This window comes from Mustela nigripes, chromosome 13 (genome assembly GCF_022355385.1).
Source record: "Mustela nigripes isolate SB6536 chromosome 13, MUSNIG.SB6536, whole genome shotgun sequence".
Taxonomy (NCBI): domain Eukaryota; kingdom Metazoa; phylum Chordata; class Mammalia; order Carnivora; family Mustelidae; genus Mustela; species Mustela nigripes.
The window spans coordinates 111055747-111075528 of NC_081569.1; the positions used below are offsets into that span (position 1 = coordinate 111055747).

At 44.3% G+C, this 19782-nt stretch overlaps 1 long non-coding RNA gene across 2 annotated transcripts; it reads right to left on the reverse strand.

Moving 5' to 3' along the window:
- Positions 1-451: 451 nt before the first annotated feature.
- Positions 452-19300, reverse strand: LOC131998858 (uncharacterized). Of its 2 annotated transcripts, none has more exons than XR_009398895.1 (3): positions 19212-19300; positions 911-1037; positions 452-536 (listed from the first exon to the last, which is right to left on the reverse strand). It is a non-coding gene; the product is annotated as an uncharacterized LOC131998858 (long non-coding RNA). The 2 variants fall into 2 exon arrangements; XR_009398896.1 differs by lacking the exon at positions 19212-19300 and adding an exon at positions 4064-4178.
- Positions 19301-19782: the final 482 nt, after the last annotated feature.

Below are 19782 nucleotides of genomic sequence, written 5' to 3' on the forward strand. Positions count from 1 at the left end.
TCGTTCATTTCCTCATGAAATAGACAACAAGGAGCACAGTCTATTTCTTCTAATGGGGAGAGCAAAACCTCAAAATTGGTCAAATAACTCATCCCAAATCCCACACTGAGGTTATCGAAGAGTAGGGGCCTGAACTCTGATCCTCTAAACCACCAGCCCAGACCTTCTAATAAATCACAACGCTCCCTGTCATCTACTCCCCGGCCAGATCTGCCCTCCACTGTTATGGAGCTGCTCACACAAGGTGGAAGGATTTCATCGGTCAAATCATGCTCAGAAACAGAAAATGTTGCCTCAGGCATTTTCTTGGATGTTTGATTTTAATATTAAAGCTAGTTCTGACCATAAGGAGCAAATACCAATTGACAGCCTCTCAGGTTTCTCAGACAGCAGAGAATGGGGGCTGAGAAGCAAGCCTGCATTAAAGGGTCAGCAGAAGGGGATGGGGGGGTACCAACTGACTTTTCTTGGGGTGAGTGGGAACTTGACTTTGCAGTCCAACTCTGCTCCGCTGTTCACCCAAAGGAAGACGGTGGCTGGCAATTACAGAAAATCAGTAGCTAGAATTATTAATAATAGCAAAAGAAGCTGTTTGCACAGCAAGTAATTTGCAGTAATGTTTTGTAATTGATAGTCATTTCTATTATTTAAACACTAATTAATTCATGGACTCAGTAATGTATTGACTTTACTTACAGTGTTATGGCAGCCCTCCTCACTTAAAATCATTCATCATCATTTTCTTTAGATCATTAAAATGCACTGTTTGTTTGCTCTATTTGGGAATGTTTATAGGGCTGCACCTTCTGAGAGAGCTTTATGGGCAGTTTATATAAAAATGACCACTCATAAGCTCTGGTTCTTCTAAAGAAGGTCTTCCTAAAGAAGGCGGGCCTGATGTTTTCCTTACCAGTAGGATTCTCAGAACATCCCTTGGTAATTGGTCTGGAAGTCTCCTGTGGTTGGCTCCCTTGTAAAAGGGAACTCTCCTGTGGTTGGTTCTGTTGTAAAAGGGAAGTCTCCTGTGGCTGGTCCATCTGTAAAATGAGAAGGGGGAAATCTGTGAAAGCAGCCACCATCTTCAGCAATGACCTGGCGGGTCTGGCTTCTCTGCGGACAAGTTTCCCAGGCAAGTCCCTTCCCCTCCCCAGGCCTACAGGCCTCCTCTCTGGGCTGCAAAATGAGGGAGAAGGAAGTGGTCATTGTAACAAGTGCTTGAATCTCTAAGTTTGACTCTGCTAAGAGTATCAGTTAATGTGCTTTCTTGCAGGTATATTAAAGGTTCTGACTGCTGGAACCCAGGGAAAAACACTGGGGCAGATGAACAGGCCTGTGTTACTAGAGGATTCACTGTGGACAGACACGAGCTGCCTGTTCCTATTTAGTATCTCGGCGTCTTCCTGAAGGCCGAAATTTACTATGTGACTCCTATTCCTTTAAACCATGGGCTGCACATAAAATAAAATTTACTTAATCTCAACTATGGTTCTCGGCTGATGTTTTGTAGAAGAGGTTCCAAAATATATTTCCAAGTTTATTTACATGATGGGAGTCTTTACACCCCATTTATTGGACATATTAATTTTGGTCTTGTTTTTGTTTTTATCTCAGAAAGACAGAAGAAGGCATTTATAAACATCTAGGCCTCACCTCACAAGGTCAGAGCTGAAAGGCGCAGTTAGGAAAAAAATCAACTCTAGAATGCAAATATGATGTATCCTTACTGCTGGCCTGTGGTGGTGAAAATTAGTTGGTTTCAGCCACCTCCAGAGATCAAGATCATGGATTAGCATTCTTGTGATTGCATTAGCTTTGTTCTGTTCCATGGTTTCATACTGTAGTCCTAACTCCACTCGGCTCTTAACAAATATGGGTTAGTGGTTGTAAGAAGCATTTGCTCCAAACTGAAGATTGGTGCTGGGTTTTGGTTACCTATGGATGGAACTTCTCTATCTTGGACTTACCAACATTGAGCACCTTCCTGAATCACACCTGGAAAGGTTAAAACTCTTGTCATGAGAAGTCTTGCCTGCCTGGTTGAATCCTGCCTTTCAGATGGCATCCTCCTTCTCAACAGCAATCTTACCTCTCTACTAAGCAGATCTACTATTAGGCCTAACCCTTCCCCAACACTTCTTTGCCCAGCCTTGAGTAAGCTATCATGAGCCTTGCCAACTGATTCTGAGATGCAATGATGCAACCATGGACAAGACCTCTTGGGATTTTACATGACATTTGAAAGAGGTCAAACAAGTAGACATGATTACATTTTAAGTAAGGAAATTGTCAGAGAACCAATGGGTTGCCCAAGAAATTAACTTTGGACTTTCACTTTGCTGGAATTCGCTAAGAAATAATGTGGGTGAAAGCAACTAAGCTTGTTTTTTTAATAAAATAAAAATAGTGAGGAGGGACATGTCCTAGACTTTAAAATATACTTTTAAGTTGAAATAAATGAAATAAAAAAATACATAAGCATTTTGGTATAATTACAAAAATAGACATACTAAGAAGATATAGCCTACATATAGACCTTGATATTTATATCTGATCTATACTAAAGGAGAAACTAGAAATTCAACAAATGGATTTGGAGAAATTTGATGTTTGAGGAGGCAAATAATTAATTTAGCTATTCCTCTCATAGTATTTTGTAGAATAATTTCAAATGAGTGAGATGGGGGCACCTGGGTGGCTCAGTCAGTTAACTGTCTGCCTTTGGCTCAGGTCATGATCCCAAGGACCTGAGAGCAAGCCAGCATCATCAGGCTTCCCGTTCAGCAGGGAGCCCGCTTCTCCTTCTCACTCTGCGGCTCCCCCTGCTTGTGCTCACTTGCTCTCTCTTTGTGTCAAATAAATTAAAAAAATCTTTGAAATAGATGAGAGAAGTATATATATACACACTGAAACTTAAAATATCATAAGAAATTGTAAAAAGGTTTTTATGTAACATATAAAGGGCAAAGGACTTTTTACACATAAAAATAACAGTGGAAGATCAAACAGATTTTACTAAAAATGTAAAACATCTGTATGTATGTAAAAAAAATTAATGTCAATATTAAAAGACCAACTATGAAAAATGGTTATCAAATGAGGGATTCTGGGAAGAAAGCAATGACAATGACCTGGTTTTTAAACCTCCCAGAATTCCCACACAAACACAGATGGTGCAGCTAGACAGCAAAAAATTAAGCAGCCATGGACAACATTTACAACAAGTTTAAGTGACAAGTTATCCCCCCCAACCCCAAAACACAAGTAGGCAGGACAAACCACCAATAGCGTCAAGATTTGCCCAGTATTAGCAAGTAAATCAGAGGAAGCTGAAGGAGGAAGGAGGAATCTGACAGAAGTCCAGTAGACCAGCTTGAGGACAGCACTTGAATTTGAATTGCTCAATCCAATAGCGGTGAGTGCAACGGGGTTGGGATGAGATCTCGAGGGGGCCCTAGAACAGTCTTTCCACTGCCAACCCTTGAAAGTGAACAGTCAGAACTCTTCTCTGGGAGATTTCTCTGTAATTATATAGGTTGTGGCAATTTTTGTACTATTATTCTGAGGCTGTTTGTGTGTGAGAGATGAGATAAAGCAAACGAGTAATTATGGAATATTCTATCACGCCCTGCATCCTTGAGAACCAGGATTTGGGCTGGGAGGAAAGGAGATAGCGATGTACCACAGATGATGTTAAGCAAGTAAAAATCTAACAGTCTTGAAACAGAATTGGAATTGTCAGTATGAACTCATGAGGTGTGTGCATGTAGAACATGACATATGTGCTCCAAAGAATTACCGCCGCACGAAAAACCACTCGATGAAAACCACAAGGCTTATGGCAAAAAAAAGGAATAGGGGTACAACCCTCCAAAACCTCAGCAGTGACAATTTTTTAAAAAGGACTGACATTAGCATAATTCTATACATGTTAAATGGGTAAGAAATACATAAATAATGACAATAAATATGGCACTTTGCCTTGGAAAGGACCCGAAGATCGCTTGCGGAATTGGGCAGTGGAAAGGTGTGGCTTGTTATTGTAAAGTGGTGAAAGGACACTTACTGGACATTGGGTAGAAAGTTGGAAAACCTGCTGTGGGCGGCTGTCTCATTATCCTCTGCTGGGCATTGGCGCTGAACACCAGACTTACAAGATCTTTTGTAGCCTTAAATTCTGGGTCATGCTTTCCTGCCTTTGAGACGGAGGCCCTCTGAGACATGCAGAAATGATACCTGTCTCATCACCATCGATAATGTTACCCGGAGCATAGCTTCTTCGGTTAGCTTCTGTGTCATTGCTGGAATTTCTTTTGCTGCTTTCTCATCTGCACCTGACAGCCGAAAACTCTCGAAACTGTAGATATTTGAAACCACCAAACCAGCCACTCACACTTGGCAGAAAAAGGTGCTACTTGGGCTGGATTTGGCAGTTTGGATTTAAGATCTTTGTAGATAGATGTGCTTCCTCTTCAGTTGTTGGAAAGATGATTCCTGAGATTTTTTCCACTGTTTTGTGTATTCTTAAGCAGCTCGGATCGGCTGGGTGCAGTTTTCTGCCTTCACCTCTTTTTTTCTCCTGTATATGAAATCACCCATAGCCAAACACAAAATCTGTATTAGGCTCAAACCATTCCTTAATATACCAATTGTGTTTGAACAAGCTTACATTTTCAGAACAAGCATTATAGAACTGTCTATAGATTCCCCTTTCCCCCTCTTAACTCATTAGGTCTGTCCACTGAAAGGACTAAAAACAATGACTGATATTGTAGCAAATTAGCAATGAGAACCCCCAGCATCATATCCCACTAAAAAGAATCAGGGCTTTTTGGGGGAAGGGCTGGTTTCAGGTCTGGGGCAGAGGAAGATGAGCCTTGTCACCCCAGATAGCAGGGAAGGTATCAGAGACTTAACGGGGCCGTGCTCACAGCACTCGGGAACCAACCGTAGAAGCTCCCACGGCCAAAGATGGCACAATTTATATTTAGTAGGATAAATAATTGTATTAATGTATTTAAATCTATCAAATATGTTTAAAGCCATAGATTCCCAATGATATCTGAAAAAACTTAATTGATCACTATTGAAGGATGAGAAGCATTTATTCAATAGCTTGAAAACTGATACATAAAGACAAAGAATCGATCACTTGCTTTGTCTTTCCTTTGTGAATTACAGCACTGGATAACCAAATTGTAGATGAGAGGAAACATCTCTTTGTGGAAGTATGCCAACAATAAATGACAAAGAAATGATGAAACATCACCATTTTGCCACCCCAGTGAATGAGTGGATCTAGGCATTAACCATCAACAGCTGCCAACATCACATAAAGGCGACGTGCAGATACTATGTGCCCCCCGATGAAAAACGCACCACATCTATAATCTCGCCAAAGAGATCAAACTTAAGCCTAATCAAGCCTTTGGATCCTGCTACTAATTTGCTGGAAATACAGTGCTTGTTGGAACATACTGAACTCTTCCTTGAATATGCAATCAGCAAAATCCAGACTGTGGGAAACTTGACAGGTTAAAAGGCTCAGGTTCTCAAACAGAAAATTTATAAAAATAAGAGAGCGTCTGGGCGGAATTTGCAGGTTAAAATGATCTTAAAGACATGGCAGTTTTAGAAGCTGGCAAGGCTTCCATGGTAGTGTTTTAAAGAATATATATATATATATATATTTTTTTTTTTTTAAAGATTTTATTTATTTATTCGACAGACAGAGATCACAAGTAGGCAGAGAGGCAGGCAGAGAGAGAGGAGGAAGCAGGCTCCCTGCTAAGCAGAGAGCCCGATGTGGGGCTCGATCCCAGGACTCTGGGATCATGACCTGAGCCGAAGGCAGAGGCTTTAAACCACTGAGCCACCCAGGTGCCCCCCTAAAGGATACATTTTTTAGCGAGAGGGCGATCAGAAAAAACACAAGAGTGTGGTTGCTGCAAGAATCAGGAGAATCAGTAATTAAGCTATAAGAAGTAACAGAAACCGTATTCCCTGTGCACCTGGGTGTGTGGACTCAGGTTTGTGCTCAGGTCCTGCCTTCTTGGCTCTGCCTTCCCTCATGGGCCTGGTCTCAGGATCCTGTGTGGGTTTTGCCTCTCGAGCTGGATTGGATTGGCACCCCGGCGGGAGCAGCCTGGGGGCTGCGCACGACTGGGCTTGAATGGTCCTCTCCACGCCGCCGAGCCCTCACCATCCTCCTGTGGGCTGAGGCAGTTCCCTGGGTGGGGGAAATCAGAGCCGCTATGCGATCCCGGATCTCCTCTCTAAGACTGCAAACTCAGCGCTTGCTTTTCTCCTTCATCCATCCAGGAAAACAGCAAACACAAAGGCTGGACCTGTCTGAGTCGCCCTCCCTACCGTCCCTGCAAGAGCCTGTGAGTCCCACTTGGGGGTTTCAGGACAAGCCAATTAGATCGCTACTGTTAATCAGAGTAATGAAGGGAGAAGGAACTTGAGGGAAGGGAAGGCGGGAAGGGACGGGAGGCAGAGGCAGTCATGGAAGACCGCAAGCACTGCCCCCTCCCCGCTCTGATGTTTTATTCAGGCTATTTGCAAACGAGCCCGTGGAAACAGCATTAACAATAAATGAGGCGCAGGATGCTGTGGAGAGGAGGGAGGGAGGTTGGAGCGGCTCTGCTCTGTGCCGCCCTCGGGGCTCAGGGGCACCCTGTCTTACCCACCAATGTGGGCCCTTCTTGCTTCGCACCTGGTGGGCCCTGCTCACCCACCTGCACTCAGGCCTTCTGAAGGCGCTCATATCCCATTCAGCAAATAGTATGAAGATGTTTCTAGCACGCAAGAGCCAACCCAAAAGATAAAGCCAATACAGCAAGTGCCTGAGGACAGGAAGCCTTTCCTCTCAGCCCCAACACTGAAGTTGTCACACCTCAAGGATCTGTTAGGTGGTTGTCCCACTTGATTAAAGTGGCTAATATTTGATTTGTGCTCGACAATTAATGAAGCACTTAGGCATGCATTGTCAAGAGTGTCTCATAATAACCTTGTATGGTAGTGGTTTGACTCGTTGTATAAATAAGGAAACCAAGCAAGGCTACTCAGGGCCCAGCAGCCCTCACTTTAAAGAATTCAGGTGTCTGGGGCACCTGGGTGACTCAGTCGTTGAGCATCTGCCTTTGGCTCAGGTCATGATTCCAGGGTCCTGGGATCGAGCCCGGCATCGGGCTCCCTGTTTGGTGGGAAGCCTGCTTCTCCCTCTCCCACTCCCTCTGCTTGTGTTCCCTCTCTTGCTGTCTCGCTCTCTGTCAAATAAATAAAAATCTAAAAGAAAAAAAGAATCCAGGTGTCTCCGTCATTCTTTCCCTCTGGAAAAGTACCATCAGCTCAGATCCCCCCACCCACTAATTTACCTGGACTTGTGTAATTCTTTCCTTCCATCCAACAAATAGGAACTGATGTCTCTGAGGGCCAGACTCGGAGCTGGGCGGAGAACAGGAAGTCCCAACAGCTAAACAGTCCCTCTGTTTTATTCTATAGGCTATCAGCCTGCTCATTTCCCTCTCATTATGGATTCTGATTCTGACTAGTCCTTCCTGTTAATAACAATACCTGTCATTCATTATGCACTCACTAGCAGCCAAGCACGGGATGAAAATGGTTTACAAATGCTATTTCATTTAAATAACAAAGCCCAGAGCTCTTGCTTTTAAAGGATACCCTGGAACACCCAGTTCTTTTACAAAGGGGAAAATTTTACTTTTCCACACTGACTCCCTACACTTTGTACAGCTTCAGTGAGACCGGACTCCCAGTAGAGAGACTCTGTCCACCTGTCTGAGCTGGCAGCATGATTCTGCCCTTGTGGACATACCCCATCACACTCTGCTTTGCTTTATTGCATTCGTGGACGCTGTGTGTTTTACAGATTCAAAGTTGGTGGCAGTCCTGCGTAAAGCAAGCTTATCAGCACCATTTCCAAGAGCATTTGTTACTTTGTGTCTCTGTGTCACATTTTGGTAATGCTCACAGCATTTCAGAGTTTTCCTCATTCTATTTGTTACATGCATACTTATATTTGTTCAGTAAAAATGACTTGCTGAAAGTTCAGATGATGGTTAGTGTTTTTAAGCAATAAAATATTTTTAAATTAAGGGATGCCTGGGTGGCTCAGTCAGTTAAGCACCTGCCTTCGGCTCAGGTCACGGTCCTGGGGTTCCTGGGATAGAGTCCTCCATCCAGCTTTTGCTCAGTGGGGAGCCTGCATCTATCTCTGCCTGTTGCTCCCTCTGTCTCTCTCTGACAAATAGGCAAAATATTAAATTTTTTTTCATTAAGGCATACACATTGTTTTTTGGTCACTATTATAGCAGATATTTAGTAGACTATAGTATAATGTAAACATAACTTTCATTTGCACTGGGAAAACAAAAAATTTATTTAATTTTTAATTAGCCTAATTGCAATATTCACTTTGTAGTGGCAGCCTGGGAACTGAACCCACACTATCTCGCAAGTATGCCTGTATATCTCTTACGCTGTATTTCCTCTTCCCCGCTGTCAACACTCTGGGGAAGGGTCTTTTCAGCAAAGAGGGATAAAGGAAGGCCAGGTTTGCTTCTGAAGCTGAGATAAACACTCCCTGGCATGCAGACATGGGATTCCTGTTGGCTACCCCAGTGAGACCTTGGAAACTTAGGTGAGAATGACCCTCCCTGGCACCGCCTTCTTTCAAAGTACATGATCCTCACCACACCAGCATGGGTACCAAGCTCTATCCCAACCTACTTGATCAGAGTCTACGCTTCAACAATCACATAATGAGGATACACAGAGAAATCAGAGCGTGTGGGGAGGCAGCGCAGCATAGTGTGGCCATTCTCAAGGTGGGGTCTCCACAGACCAGCAGCATCAACCTCACCTGGAAACTTGATAGAAATGCAGGTTCTCGGGTTCCACCATGACCAACTGAATCAGAAATGTTGGAGGCGGGGCCCAGCCATCCGTGTTTCCTAAGCCTTCCAAGTGACCATGGTGCACACTGGCTTAGACAATTACCTCTCCCAGCCCTGGCTCCCTTCCTCCTCATACACATCATTTCTTAGGCTACAGTCTTGGCTGGCGCTTGGGGGTTAGAAGGAAGATCTTGTGTGCTTGGTTTTCCCTTTTCCATTTTATTACCCTGGGGAGGATTTTGAAAACTCCAACTTCTGAACAAAACCTTTTCTGCTTGTAATTTAATCCATCATTTGCATTGCCAATAATGTGGGAGGAAAGAAGTTCCAAGATAACAACTGGCTTTTAAGTGCTTTATTGTATGTGCTCAGAAGCAGGCTCAGGACTGGCTGGCCCATGTTCCCCGCCCAAGAATAAGCAAGGGCTTGGAGCTACAAGGTTGAGGGGCTCTTATCGTCACAAGCTGGGTGTGTGTGCAGGCATGGACACGCCAACAATAGCACAAGACAGAGCCAGATTTTGGGAGCGTCTCCACAGACAGGAGAGACAAGAGGATATGAATATCCCCCAAGTCAGAGAATTGCTGGCTGTCAGAAAACAATCTAGTCTACCCCCTGACTCTGGAATCGGTGCCATGTCTACCTCTCTCCAGATCCCAGACCTCCATTTCTTCCATCTGGGAAGGTGCTGGCACCACTAGCTGATATTAAAGAAAGAGCATGATAGCATCCATTAATTTTTTCTGCAAATCTTTTTCTTTTTCTTTCTTTCTTTCTTTTTTTTTTTTTTTTTGAGATTGTCCTATATGCTAGGTACACAAAGACAGACTCTACTCCCCATCTCACATGGTATACAATCTAGTGGAAGAAACAGGCATCAATCTCTCAATTAAGTGTATAATTACAGCCCATGAACAGGACATGGGAGTGTGCAACAGCGACTGGCCTTGTCCATGGGTGGGGTTGGTTGGTTGAGTCAGGGTCTAAAGGAGTCTACTAGGCAAAAGTAGGTGTTGGAGTGGGAAAATCAGAGGCAAAGGCACAGGGCATGAGCCGAAATGGAACACGGCAGGTCTGAGGCTCAAAAAGAAGACCCAAGAAAGGGACCCAGATCATGGCTAAGGGAGGCATGGCATCAGATGATACAGGAGGGTTGGGTAGGGACCAGGCTGTGCAGGCTTATAAAGCTTTGGGTCTTTATCCCAAAAGTGAGGGGAAGCCTTTGAAGTGTTTCAAGCAGAAGGGTATCAGGGATAGGATCATAGTTGTAACTCTCACTCTGGCTGTGCCATGGAGAGGGCATGGAGATGGCAGGAGAATATGCCAGTTGTGAAGCGAGTGCAGTGGTCCAGGGGGTCCTGACCAAGTGCTGGGGGTGGAGGTGGGAGAAGAATGCAGAGTGGGGAGACTTAGATGAAATCCACCCTCCTTGGGCATGGCAATACATGGGCCAGAGGAGGAAAAAGCATCAAGGGCGTCTCCTAGGTCACTAGACAAGGGCTGTGTTTTGGGTGAGGGCTGGATGGGGAATTCGGTAGAGTGGATCAGCTACAGGGGCAGAAGTGGTGTGCCCAGAAAGGACAAGCGATCTAACTGGAACAGTCTGCAGTGGATAAGCCTCACTAAGTGTTTAATTAAAGTCGGTGTCCAGTCCGCTGTCAGTATCCATGGTGATCTCAGGTGTTGATTAGGTTCCCTTCCTCGTAATGGAATCTCTGGGCTTTATTCCCTCATGTCTTAGCCAGCCGGTGGAAGGAGAGGGGAAGGGATGGGTTGGGGATCAGGTCATGTGGATCTGGGGGAGAGATGGGCACTAAATGTCCCCACCTACCTGGATTCCCTTTTTATGGTGACTGCATAGCTTATAGAACAGCAATCCTCTCCCTGAAGGGCAGGGCTGCCTAGAAATGCAATAATTTACATCGCTAGCAACTTTCTACAAGCATCCCCCAATGAATTAGTCAAACCATCAAGGCATCCAAATTGGTTCCTGTGATCCTTTCATCTTCCAGGTTGCTTGCCTTTAAAGTTTAAGATGGAATTAAAGAGTATTTACAGCAGTGAGAGTTTTCTATGAGCCTGGAGGAAGGGGTCTTCAATAAATATACACTAGAGAATTACAGAAAATGAACCCCTCTATTGGGGTATAGTAGGCAAGCCTGTAATGACTTGTGCTGTGTCTTGGAAAGGTGTGTGTCTTGGAAAGGCAGCAGCCACCACTGGGCTTGGAGACTGCGAGTGTGGCAAAGGTGTGTTTTATTGTCAAAACAACAATAAAATTTTAATTATACATTTGATCTGCTTCAGGGTGAAGACTCCAGATAGATTTAGATTTCTGCAATAGTCAGGGTTGGGGCAGGGATCAAACAGTACACTCAGAGAGATGATTGAAGAGAAGTTAATGAAGGAATAAAGGAGGCCAACACAGGGTAGTGAAGCACCCAGACTATCTGGAAAGCTCTCACACCCCAAGGCATGAAAGGGGAAGAAGAGAGTGTGGTTAGTCTTTCCTATAGCTGTAGGATTACCCTGAATCTGCAAAGAAATGAAGCTGCTGCCAGCTGCAGCCTGGCAGGGAGGGAGCCTGGGGAATAAATATGCAAACTTCTCTTCCTGCAAGTACTTCTCATCAGTCTATGCAAACCTGAAACCAATGAACAAGGGACTGTGACTCCTCCCACACAGGCAACCTTCCTGGGCATAAAGCAGGGCAGGGAGAGGTAGAGAGTGGATGAGCAGGAACAACAGGGAGAACCCAGCCCATGAGCTGAGAGACTGAGTCAGATTTGCAAATTCATGTGGATCCATAGATTTACGAAAATCTTTGCGTCTCACTGCCAAAGCGCTTCCAGGTTCATGATGGTACAGTTAATCCTACATTGATAGTATGAAACACACAAACAACAGAACACCTGCTAGCCCAGGATATGCCTGGGGTGAAATGGGGTGGGAACTAAACTGAACAGCGCTATCTGTCTGTTGTTTCCTCAGTTTCCCCTCTGAAGGAGCCAGGGCTTGCATTATTGATGGAATCAAAAAGGGGAAGTTTGGGCATTGCATGTTCCATCCTGCCTCATGTTTCAGTAAATAACAATTCCTCTGTAAAACTTGAGCTTTCATCTCAAGTGTGTGGACCAGACTTAAGCAGACATCAAAGCTTGCCTTAGAGAAAACCCTCTGTGATCCCAGCTAACTTTGATCTGTTCTCTCCTAGGTGTGGTCATAACACACAGAGTACACCAGGACACTCTCCCCTTGGCCCTGTTTTATTTCCCGCTGTGTAGCACACTCACAACAGACTTTGCTCCTGGTCTTTTCCCCGACTAGACATATTTTCTTTTCACTGGCACTTGGTAATTTTAGAACAGTTAAAATGTTCCCTTTGGTCAGTCAGGGAACCCAGGAGGGCCCCAATACAGGGAGGCAGACCGGCTCAGACACTGCCCTCTATTGGAAACTGTTACGATTGCTCAAGTCTTCTGTGAGGGTTGAGTTAGCCAGTTCTGAACCATCAGGGCCTGAGCCTCCTGTCTGGGCTGTGGCTACACCTGCCACATAGATAATGTGTTACTTACCTAGAAGACGCCTCTCAGTAACAACCTAGATGCAAGGAAACATTTTAAAATGATGCAGGAAGATTTTTTTCAAGACTTGGTATAGAAAAGGATTTCTAAACAAGGCACAACAACACATAAAAGACTACAAATTTGACTACATCAAAAACCAGAACTTCTGTATGACAGAAGACACCATAAATAAAGCTAAAGAACAAAAGGAGAAAATACTTGTGACAAAGGAGCAGTATCTAGAATACATAAAGAATTTCTACAGATCAAATAAAAGCCAAAAAATAATCCAGTAGAAAAATACTCTAGATATAAAATTCTAATTCATAGAAATATAAATGCTAAATATAACTATAAAATTTTTATGAGATAAAAATGTAAAATATAAATTAAAAGAAATATAAATGGCCCCCAAATGGGTGACCAAAATACTCCATTTTATTGGTAATCAGAAAAATGGAAATTAAAACATGAGGGATTTTTTTTTTTTACCTACTAAATTTGAAAAGGTGAAAGAGGAAAAAAAATTCCATGCTGTATAGGTGGGATTCTAAACAGGTATGATCACTTTGCAGAGCAATTTGACAGTATCTGTTAAAGTGAAAAACATTCATGTACTATAAGTCAGTGATTTGGCTTCTCCATATCTCCCCCAGAAAAACTATTATCCATGTGCTCAAAAGGCAGACCCAGGGATGTTTGTGGCACCTTTGTTTGCAAGAGCAACAAATTGGAGATAACAAATGGCCATCAAAATGGGATTGGCTAAATTAGGCGTAGGTCATCTACACCATACACACATATCCGTATAGCAGTTTTTAAAAAATGTTCTATATGTGCTGACATGGAAAGATCTTCAAGACCTACTCTGGTGTGTACAAAAACCAAGCTATAATATGACACATAATGTAACAGCTTAGGATAAACACACACATGCACATTAAATAATATTATATTTTTTTCTGTGGGCATTCGTTGCATGGTAAAATGTGTAGAAGATGACACAGCAAACTGATGGTAAGAGTTTCCCCTGGGGTGGAGATGAGGGCTGGAGATGGTGTGTGAAGGAGACATCAGCCTTTTCTGGAATGTTTACTTTTTTAAAAAGAGAATATATTCCTGTATTACTTATAAAATTAAAATTAATAAAATCTATTCTTGTATTAAAAAGAAGGAAACTTTCCTTAATCTTCATTCAGAAAGCTCCTGGAAGGGCCAGGGAATCTTTGAGCTATAAGCAAAATGGTGCCTTGGGTGATTTGTCAAGAAACCTGCTAAGTGGAGGTCACTGTGGTTGTCATGGAGATGGCTGTCTTCACTGCAAACCATCCTGTGCTCCGTCTCCCAGTTAGAGTCATGCTTTTAAATCTTGGCTTACAAACTCAAGAGTAACAGTGCAGTCCCTAACACTTACAGAGGGCGTCTGACATTAAAATGTAATATCTTATTTAATCCTTTATTTTCTCCCTCTCTCTTTGTCCAGATGAGTTTACATTCTTTCAGAGATGTAAAAAAGCCTGTCCCAAGTCTGTTGACCAATACGTGGTAGAGTTTGTTCTAAACCCAGGGGCCATACTTCCGACCATTTAACTGTGTTACGAATTCACAAACATCTTTGTAGTTTTGTTAACTTCAGAACATCAACTTCCTGTCAGGAGCTTTCCTGGGTTTCTCTGCCCCACAGGTCATGCCTACCTGACACACTGCTCTGTGACAATGACAGCTGATTCATTCTGGGAGAAAAATCTACCACAGGATGAGGAATTATTCAAGCCAGTGCAACCAAGAAGCTCAAAGACGGAAACACATGAAAGGAATTTCTGAGAGATTAGGAAAAAAAATCATTAATTATATAAGACTACTGCAAATATTTTTAAAGTTGATTTTAGGAACAAACCCAATCAATAATAGCAAAGGTTAAAGTCTGACAATAATGTAAGCCTTGCAAGATTCTCCCAGAATACAATGTGCTCCATCTTCTAAATTCTGGAAATTAAAAAAAAAAGATTTATTTATCTATATTAGAGGGCGGAGGGGCAGAGGGAGAGGGAAGGAGAGAATCCTCAAGCAGACTCCACACTGACCATGGAAACCAATGATGATTTGATGACGGGGGCCTCAATCTCACAACCCTGAGATCATGACCTGAGCCGAAATCACAAGTTGGATGCTTAACCAACTAAGCCACACAAGTGCCCCTGGAAATTTTTTTGTATCAGAATGAAGCAATTTCCAGTGATACAGGCCTGCTCTCATAGCTGAGCCATTCCTGTCAGGCAAAGAACACAACTGAGCAACATTAGGGATTGCAGAGGTATGCCTCTGGGCAGAGGTGCCCCCAAGAGAGCTCTTGGGGGTCCCCTTTGGAGAGGAGGCAGCTTTTTGCTATGGAGTAAAAGGCTTTTGAGAGATGTTTTGGGAGTAGCTTATGGGTGGAGGGGGCAACAGGTATATAAACTAGAGCTGTGATTCCTCATCTTCCAATTAAAAAAAATTAATAAAATAAATTAATCTGTATTTGGTTTCCTTCTTGAGAACAGGTGTGTGTATGAATAATACATAGATGGACAGGCCACACATGGATCTGAAGGCCCAGAAGTCTGAAAGCAAATGAGACCCAGACTGTGAAGATTGCACAGTAGATTTTAAGTAGCATCACGTAGGCAAGAAAAAACCTGGGAGAGCACAAAACACACTCTGGAAATAATAAGCACATCTAAGCCCCTGGCTATGTACGCAAACACATCTCCTCTCAGATAATGGTAATTGCAAGTCACCGGGCTCCCATTTGAGGAGGGGGGAGATCAATCAAGGAACACAATCTAAAAAAAAGATTGAAACATGAGGGTTTTAATGAACGATGTTTCAGGGCAGAGAATTAAGGATATTTAAATCTTCCTATCTGGGTTAGAACTGCAGCTCCTTAAACTCAGCAGGGATGAACATAAGAGAGCAATGGTTAGGGCAGCAGACACAGGATGGAGTGAGAGGCGGCAGAACTCCCAGGACCATTCCAACATCTCACTCCTGGTCTCCAACAGCTTTCCTTGGACAGGTCTGCCCGCCAAGGCCAAGATGTGTTGTTTTCATTTGTTAAACATGAGATAATGCCATGGCATCATATGGATTAGGGAGATTAAACGCCAGAAAAGCCTTGTGATGTAGGATTCCTAACCAGCAGGGTTTCAGCCTAGAGCTCTCTTGGGGAAACAGAAAGAAGATGTTCAAAAATGTGCCCCAGGCCGGCCTCAAGAGCATGAGGAAGGATCTCCTATGGCTTGATTTGGTCCTTCAAAGACCTACAGTGTTCCAGATAAAAAGGAAGCCTTGGGCGCCTGGGTCGCTCAGTGGGTTAAGCCTCTGCCTTTGGCTCAGGTCATGATCTCAGGGTCCTGGGATTGAGTCCCGCATCGGGCGCTCTGCTTGGTGGGGAGCCTGATTTCCCCTTTCTGCCTGCCTCTCTGCCTACTTGTGATTTCTCTATCTGTCAAATAAATAAATAAAATCTTTTAAAAAAAACAAAAAAAAGGAAGCCTTGAGCATCACTGAGATTCATCTCTCCAGTATGGAAGTACTGCTGACCAAGGAGGGGTGGTTTGAAATCTCAACAGCTTGAATGTGCAAACCTGCATAGGCACGTGCATGTGCATGCACACACACACACACAGACACACACACACACACACACACACACACACACACACACACACACACGTGCTTCTTATCAGCTCTGTTGAGCAAAGCATTTTCATAGGTAAAGGATTTGGGTGTTTATCTTGTCCAAATCCCTTCAGGTATTGTCTCGAGATAGGACAAGTCCCTTTAACCTTGCCCCATTTGAAAATGTAACAAGCGACATATTATCTCCTGTCTACCCCCAGCCCTTAAGTAAAATGGCCCGCATTTATGAGCAGAAGATATTTGGAGCTGTGGCAGGAAGCAGATTAATATGGAACTGAAAACAGACAGATCCCTTAAAAGTCTGCCCACAGTGCAGAATTGGAAATAGATGAACCTCTTTCCCATTACAGCAACAATACCACAAGGCAGGATTTGTTTGCAAGAGAATAAATTGGCAAACAAGCTGGGACTAGAAAGCAGGTGGCTCCCACCTCCCTCTGCAGCCTGAGCAGGGCTGAAGACCAAGGGAAGCCCAAGGCAGTGGCAGGCTCCCAGGGGAGGGGAAAAAAGAGGCTGGACAAACGACCACACCCCATTATCTCTCTCCTGACGGCTTGGCCTTACAGATGGAACCCCCAATCCAGTTACTCATGGTTGAGCCAGTAGGGTTGGGTTGGGTCGGCAAGTAGCTTGCCCTTTGTTCTCACCCTGATGGGATCATTTGTCATGGTGACAGAGGCATAGTGGTGGAGGGATAAAGGGCAGACTGCCATACACAGTCCTATACATATGACTTGATACTCTGGTTCCATTGTGCACGAGCTGTGTGACCTTTGACAAGGCAGAATATGGTGTGCCCGGCAGATGGGTGAGAGTAGTAGGTAGGAGCCCCAGAAAGAGCTTCAGAGCCTTGGATGCCAAGGTAGGGGTGGCCCTTCATTCTGGGGGCACATACCATGGGTCCTTGCTGGGAAACCCTCCTTCTGGCTCCCCAGCCCCAGCCTGACGGTCTTTGCCCTGGGGCCTGTGAGTCACTCTCTAACACCTCTCTCCTGACACTTCTCCCAGCCCTCCCACACACCCATTTAGCACTGCCCCAGGCATGCCACCCAGTCACGGTCACACAGGCCTTTAATAGCAAGTGAAACAGTAGCAGGTGTCAGAGCTGAGAGAGGAAAAAAAAATCGCAATCCCCACTGGAGGGCAAAGATCATTTTCTGCATTTCCATTTAAAGGGAGAAGTGAAAAGCATGAAATCACATGCCAACAGGGAGAAAGAGTTTAAACCAGAATAACCTTGACAGGAGCAGGCACCAGCAGCTTCCAGGTCACAGTTCCCAAAACAGAACTCCTGGGGAGAAATGGGACATGCATGCAGGGAAGCACAGGTAGAAGTCACCCAGGCTTCCAACCTAAGCGCCAGCCCTCCACCTGCTGGCCTGCCTGACCTTTCCACTTGGCCATGCCTCAGGCTCTTAAGCTCACTCTGCTCCAAACTCAGCTTGCCATCTGCCTTCCCAATTTGTTCCTCTTAGGGGTCCCTCATCACATAATGACTCCTACCCAAATCAGAAGTCCGAGAGTCTCCCAGAACTGCTCTCTCCTATAACCCCCACCCTCCTGCACCAGCCACTCAGCACCTGAGCCCAGCTAGTCCTGCCCCAGCCTCCTCCATGTCCATGGCCTTTGTCTGGACATATCATCTGCAGCAGCCTCCTGCCAACCCCCAAGCCAACTCTTTCTCCAATTCAGCCTCTGTTTTGTTCCCAATATGTACCCCCATCTTGAAATGCAAATATAATGGTGGAACTTCCCTTCCTAAATTCCTTGAGTAGTTTCCCTCCACTATCAGGATCAATTCTAAGCTCAGGCTAGTGAACATGGCTTTCCAAGCTTTGCCCCTGTCTAGTGGTCCAACTTCATCCACTCATCTACTCACCCATCCCTGACCCCATTCTCAACTCGAGCTCAGTGTGTTGGGCTCTTTTACACATCCATGGCTTAGGAATGCCTGTCTTTGCCTTGCTTCCTGGATGAAGTCTTGCTTGTCCCTCCAGGCCTGTGCACATGTCTCCCCTTGGGCCTTTCCTTCCATCACCTCATGCGTGTCCTCTGTCACACCAGTGCCGCTCAGCCACCTTTTGGCCTCCCTCACTGGTTCCTCAGAGCAGGGATTCTGTATTGTTCATCTTTGGATCCTTAGGCCCAGGACAGAACCTGACACAAAAGTCTAAACAAATGCCCATGGAGAGTGTGAGTCTGTGAATGGTCCCTCCTTATAGAGGGGAAGACTTTGGAGAGAGACTATGAACATATGAGGCGAAAGAGGAAAGAGGCTCTTCCTCATCAAGGGCCTGGAACCCTGCCTGGGACAAGTCCTGGGCCTCCAGGGCAAAGGGGCAAACCAAATGCAGACACCGAAGTCCCTCAGAATAACAGATGAAGTATAAAAATATTACTATCTGTCCCCATGCTGTCACAGGAGAGAAATTATTGCCACTCCTGGGATCAGAAGAAGGCTGATCTTGCATTTTGTGCTATTCTGCAGGAGGGTCCAAATGTGGATGCAGGGCCACCAGGCTTCAGGATCTGTACCAGCCAGGATATAAGGACATGAGAGACACCACTGCTTCTCCAGGGAGCCCTATACCCACAGGAAGCTGAGAGTTGATCTCACTCACTTTTTTTTTTTTTTTTTTTTCATTTGACAGACAGAGATCACAAGCAGGCAGAGAGGCAGGCAGAGAGAGAGGAGAAAGCAGGCTCTCCTCAGAGCAGAGAGCCCAACGCGGGGCTTGATTCCAGGACCTTGGGATCATGACCTGAGCCGAACGAAGGCAGAGGTTTTAACCCACTGAGCCACCCAGGTGCCCCTCACTCACTTTTTTAAAAAATTGAGAAAAATTCATATAACATCAAATTCACCATTTAACTATTTTTAAGGTATACAATTTCATGGCTTTTCTTACATTCACAATGTCGTGTAACTATCACCACTGTCTACGTCCAGGACATGTTCATCAGCCCCAAGGAAATGTGTACCCAATAAGCAGTCACTCCCCCTATGCCCCTCTTCCCAAACCCTGGCAGCAGCTGATCTACTTACAGTCTCCAGATTTTCCTCTTCAGATTATTTCATAGGAATGAAATCATGGAGCACCTGGGTGGCTTAGTCAGTTAAGTGCCTGATTCCTGATACTCAGCATAGGTCTTGACCTCAGGGTCATGAGTCTGAGCCTCACATTGGGCTCCATGCATGGAGCCTTCCTAAAAAAAAAAAAAAAAAAAAAACAAAAAAAAAAAAGGAAAGAAAGAAGAAGAAATGAAATCACATAACAAGTGGTCTTTTGTGTCTGGCTTCATTCACTCCGTATGATCCTTTCAAGGCCATTCACATTATGGTGCGTGTCTGTATTGCCTTCCTGTTTTATGACTGCCGTACTCCGGTCCTGCATTTTTCTATCCATTCATCAGTTGATGGCTATTAGGTTGTTCCCACTTTTTGGCAATGATGAATATTTGGCTGCTTTGAAATTTGTGTACAAGTCTTTGTGTGAACATATGGTTTCATTTCTCTTGGGTATATAGCTAGGAGTGAAATTGCCTCATCAAATGTTTAACATTTTTTGAGGAACTGCCAATATGCTTTCCTCAGCAACTGCACCAAATTTTACATT